This window comes from Eptatretus burgeri, chromosome 16 (assembly GCF_056783735.1).
Source record: "Eptatretus burgeri isolate ZD-2024b chromosome 16, Ebu_testis_v1, whole genome shotgun sequence".
Taxonomy (NCBI): Eukaryota; Metazoa; Chordata; class Myxini; order Myxiniformes; family Myxinidae; genus Eptatretus; species Eptatretus burgeri.
The window spans coordinates 20198638-20204494 of record NC_140976.1 but is presented as its reverse complement, the minus strand read 5'-3'; the positions used below and the strand labels follow the sequence as shown (position 1 = coordinate 20204494).

The following is a 5857-nucleotide window of genomic DNA, read 5'->3' as shown; positions in this document are numbered from 1 at the left end:
GGCTTACTCATATTACCATGTAATTATTATCCACTTTTTGTTTCAAAACAGAATATGGTGTCTGAGTTTCGAAATCACAAGACATCTGGAGAAGATTGCTGGGAAAGATTATACATTCTCGCAAATGAATATTTAATATTTTCAATATTAATAAATTATATTTGTTTTGTATACAATTACTTGATTCTGAATTACAAGAAGAGGATCAAAACATGAAGGGAGGGTAGGTGCGCCTCCCCAATGACCCATCACCCCCTCATCCCATCCCTCCCTCCCCATGTGTGTGTGTGGGGAAGGGTGGGGGGTGGGATGAGGGAGGTGGTGGGTCAAAGGTGGGGGCGCACAGGGGGATGAGGGGGTGGGGCTTGTGTGGGAGGGGCTTGTGTGGGCGGGGCTTCGGTGGGGCTTGTGTGGGCGGGGTGTGGGTGGGGCTTGTGTGGGTGGGGCTTGTGTGGGAGGGGTTTATGTGGGAGGGGTTTATGTGGGCGGGGCTTCGGTGGGGCTTGTGTGGGCGGGGTGTGTGTGGGCGGGGTTTATGTGGGTGGGGCTTGTGTGGGAGGGGTTTATGTGGGTGGGGCTTATGTGGGCGGGGCTTCGGTGGGTCTTGTGTGGTCGGGATGTGTGTGGGCGGGGCTTATGTGGGTGGAGCTTGTGTGGGAGGGGTTTATGTGGACAGGGTTTATGTGTGTGGAGTTTTTGTGTGGAGCTTGTGTAGACAGGACTTATGTGGGAGGGGTTGATGTGGGCAGGGTTTATGTGGGCAGGGGTTTATGTGGGTGGAGCTTATGTGGGAGGGGCGAATGTGGATGAGGTTTGTGTGGATCAATGGATGGGTGGAGAGATGGGTGGATGGGTGGATGAGTGGAGCTTGTGTGGATGGGTGGATAATTTTTTAATTAAATAAACATGTTGTGTGTGGGGGAACTAATTAACTAATCACTAATTATGTGAATATGGGTGGAGCTTGTGTGTGTGTGGAGCTTGTGTGGAGCTTGTGTGGAGCTTGTGTGGAGCTTGTGTGGAGCTTGTGTGGGGTTTGTGTGGGTGGGGCTTGTGTGGGTGGAGTCAAAAAGGGGCGGAGTCAAAAAAATTCAATTTATTGGAGCTTGTGTGGGGTTTGTGTGTGGTGGGTTTGTGTGGGGTTTGTGTGGGGTTTGTGTGGGTGGGGCTTGTGTGGGTGGAGTCAAAAAGGGGCGGAGTCAAAAAATTTCAATTTATTGCAGCTTGTGTGGGGTTTGTGTGTGGTGGGGTTTGTGTGGGGTTTGTGTGGGGTTTGTGTGGGTGAGGCTTGTGTGGGTGGAGTCAAAAGGGGCGGAGTCAAAAAATTTCAATTTATCTTTGTCTTTTGTAATTCCTGTGAATAAAATGAACCTAAAATCTCTTCCCCTTCCAAATCATATATCTTATAAGTCCAAGGAACCGTATCTATTACATCAACAATTTTAAAAAGTTCTTTCGTCCATCGTTCAGTAAAACCCTTTTCAAAATGAGATTTCCACCTATATATTCTTACGATATCACCAACTTTGAACTTAGGTTTTCTGACATTAATCTCTTTTTCATATTTTAATTTTGTAAATGTTTCTGATGGTTTCATATTTGTTGCCGTGTGAATCGTGTCATTATACTTATCCACAATATCCTGAATAAAAGATGACCATTGTTGTGAACCGAGTTGTGTGAATTTTTTATATAGTCTCTCTTTTAAGGTACGATTAAAACGTTCAACAACAACTGCCTTCCCTTCATTAAAGGTACTGTATAATGTAATACTGTTATTTTTTAGAAAATTCATAAATGTCTTGTTATAAAACTCTCTACCCTCATCAGTCCACAATTTTTTAGGTTTTCTCTTACTTTTATTAAATATCTGTTGAAAAGCTAACATAAGAGTATTACCTGTTTTGTTTTTTAAAGGGACAACCCACACATATCTACTCCTCAAATCAATAACGGTTAAAGCATACTTGTACCCCTTATCATTATTGAGTTCAATCAAATCAGCAGACCAGATATAATCTACTTCCTTGGAATAAACTTTCCTTCTCTGAAACTTTGTGAATATTGGTTTATGTAATTCATCAGCTAATTGCTCTTCAGTCTTAATGACATCATTAGAGCTTACAAGTTTTTTGAATTTCCAAGTCCAAGTTTCAATTTAGCACTGATCATCTTCTTCACAATGAACCGATCAACTTTTTCTCTCAAGGTTGGATTTTGTATCAGAGACAAATTATACAACATTTCTCTATCGGCTTCATGCTTTTCTTCCAACGTTGTGGTATTCCCATAATCAATATCGTGTCTCATGCACACTTCATCAACTCTATTGATAGGCTGACTCCAGGATTTAGGATTGTCTGCCTCATCTAATCTTTTATCCAAGTTTGTGCCTGGACCACAGAAAGAATACCCTGGAAGATGTAATTCCCCTGGTATTCCAGTAGTTGTAAATTTACTTCCTGATAAAAACTTTTGTATATCTCCTCCGAGTTTGTGTTTGGAGATAAATTGATTTTTTTGAACCACACACCGAACATATACCTTTTTGGATAACCCTGTTATTTTTACTTTTAATATATGAAATATTTTTAGTATTAGTTTTCTTTTTACATTTGAGACAATAACTCATTTATTTATGTGAAAAAGTCCTGCAGAGTGCAAAAACCTTTTAGTTTCCAACATGCACATTTGAATCTTAATTTTTAAAACATAAAGAATCCTAAGAAATGCCTTCACTCTCTCCTCCATTTATTTAAGAAAAAACTTGAATTAAAATGAATAGCTTGACGATGTCAATAGTCTTGAAGAAAATATTGCAAATAGACTTGTCAATTCTTTGTTTTCCTCCTCGGTGGGTTGAGTTATTTTCTGTAATACCACCAATCTTTTTTGAATCTCACTGGTTTCCATATTTTGATATTTATTTTGTCTCGCTCTTTCCTCCCTCTCCTCCCTCTCTCTCTTCTCTTTTTCCTCCTTCTCTTTCTTCTCCCTCTCCTCCTTCTCTCTCTTCTCTCTTTCCTCCTTCTCTTTCTTCTCCCTCTCCTCCTTCTCTCTCTTCTCTCTTTCCTCCTTCTCTTTCTTCTCCCTCTCCTCCTTCTCTCTCTTCTCATTTTCCTCCTCTTCCCTCTCTTCTTCAACTCCTTCCTCATCCCTTACTATCCTTGAATCGTTTACACCCCATAGAATATTATACATATATTCATCAGGATTTCTTGTTATTCCTGCATCGAAAATAATTTTTTTTACAACAGGAAACCAATAAAATTTCTTTTGAATTTCTAAAAGAGCCTTACCTTTTCTTCACTTTATAATTTTTTCATTATTTAACATTCTAATTAAATCTAAAGTTGTCGGTTTATCAACATCAGCATAATGCCAATCTTTTATTGAAAATACCTCATTCTTATGTTGTAGAACATATTTATTAAAATACCGAATACCCTTTTCTTGAAGGTATGCTTGGACACAGAAATGATAATTTTCTTGAAGCCTTCTTGCTGTCATTTATGTATTAGAAATATATGTTAGAATAATATTATGGCACGAAACACCTCCCCATCTTCCCATAGTTAAATCATTTTGTATTTCCTTACTTATTATATATAATCCTGTTTTTTCTGTTTTCATGAGATAAACAAGGGCAAAACCATTATTATATTTACCCTTATTAAATTCTTTTATTTGTTGTTTACTAATCGTGGACCCACAAAACTCATTCTCGATACCAAGTGGATAATATTCTTCCTTACGAGACTGATTTAATTGTTCCAGGTCTTCGAGGTTAATTTTAAATGACCAATTATACCCTAAATCATTCATATCATACCCCCATTGTTCTATTCTCATACAAACGATACGCCCTTCTTTATAAAAATTTATTTTAATTCGAACTGTGAATTCTGTATGACCTGGAGATAATATCAACACTTCTGTATCTTTGGAATACACAGCCGTTTTATTTAAGGATATATATTGTGATAAATCGCTTAATCTCACCAAGTCATTCGCGTCAGTCGGGCTTGGATAATTTTTTAATTTAAAAGCATTTTTCATGTTAATATTTTTGGTTATATTATATTTATGTCGTTCAGCCTGTGCCTTTGTGTAATAATTTGATAAATCAATATCCAGTTCTTGAGATACACCAAAGATAGAACCATCTTTACCAACATAAGTCATTTATATTAGATTAAAAATAATATCATAAAATTTTTTATTTTTGTTGAGTTGAAATAACACATATAGACATAATTGACCACAACACTTGGAATTTAATTCTTGGACTTGAAATGTTTGATAAACACCATTCTGTAAGAATTTTATAACTTCAACAGGTGGTGGAAGGCCAAAACTATCAAAATAATATTTGTCTTGACTGTTAAAAATACAAACCCAATGAGAACCGTTCCCATTATTATCTTCTAAGTTCATAATAATATTCTTTGTATGTTTCGGCACATTTGTTAATTCATCTCTCATACAAATAACCACATTATGAATTTTTAATTTCTTACAATATTTGACAAGTTGTAAATTTGATGTTGTATTCTTTCCAAATTTTTCCAACCACTCATCAATGCTCATTTATTTATTAGAAAGATATAATCCATTACCTCTTTTCGTTAATTTTACACCTGCTTGTGCAATAGAAGAAAGCATATCTCCAACTAACAATCTCGCTTTATCAGGCAGACCTTCAAGTTTTTCAGCAAAATCTACAATTACGCCACTTCCACTAATTTGTTTCTCCAACTCTTTGTTATGTCTTTCCAATTCTTTTTGAGCCTGGAGTTGAGCCTTCCTTTCGTTGGCAGTTTTCACCGCTGTTGAAATACCACCCGTCAATGCTCCAACCGCACTTAAACCAGCAAATAAAGGAATTAGAAATGGGAGAAATCCTCCACTCGTCTCTCTTATTGAATATTTTTTCAACATTGGTTTTGTCATTTTAATTTTAAGTGAGCCAGTGTCATTCAAGATTTTAACCTGTTCTCTTGTGAGCAAAACATCAATTCTTACTGCTCCTTTTCTCTGAATTGTATTAACGTTAATCGTACAAGGCTTTTGATTTTGAACACAAGATGATAGTTTATGAAGATTGATTTGATTAACATATACCCCAGTTGGTACTTTGCCACTCATTTATTTAACAAAAAATTATGTGAGACTAATCATCACACCATTATCTGTATTAATCTGCAATTCTGTTTCTTCCAAAAGCAAACAATATGTATCAACTTCTTCACTCTCTCCTCTTTCAATGTATAGGGAAGTATCCACTCGATTAGACTTTATAGTTTCCTTTTGCGCGCTCAGGTCAAACGCATAGATTGTATACAAACTTTTAAATGCTGTCATATCCAAAATAGGTTCTTTATTTCCATTACTTTCACACACCTTTTGGTAAGACTTGTATGCTTCAGCAAAATCATTTTTTCCCAATTAATTTCCAATCTATCTCGTGGATAAAATGTTCCATCTAGAGAAACGCGAAGTTGTTTCACCTTAGCATTATCACTCAATGCATTATTCTTATCAGTCGCAGTATCACCATCTGGCTTTTTAAAAATGATCCACAGATATCGTGGCTTTCCTTCCAGAACACCCAAATTCCACGTGTAAGTAGTTTGATTGAGTTTAACGTGTTGACATCTTCTTTTGAGGTATGATACACTGAGTGGTTTCTTTGAGTTAAGTCTTCGATTCAACATCTCTTCTGTTTTAAGATTAGGAGTATATTCACTGATATACCAACTCATCTCCTCAATTACAAATTTATTCTGATCACCAAAAGCATTACCAACACCAAAAAGCAATCTATTTTCATTATCATTCCTTTGTAGTTGAAATC

The 5857-nt window shown here is 36.6% G+C and overlaps 1 long non-coding RNA gene across 1 annotated transcript in view; it reads left to right on the top strand.

Annotated features, from left to right (window-relative positions):
- Positions 1–226, top strand: part of LOC147010659 (uncharacterized) — a 2090-nt gene extending 1864 nt beyond the window's left edge. Inside the window, exon 3 of the long non-coding RNA XR_015052472.1 lies at positions 1–226. This exon is cut by the window's left edge and continues 231 nt beyond it. This is a non-coding gene — a long non-coding RNA (uncharacterized LOC147010659).
- The last annotated feature ends 5631 nt before the right edge of the window (positions 227–5857 follow it).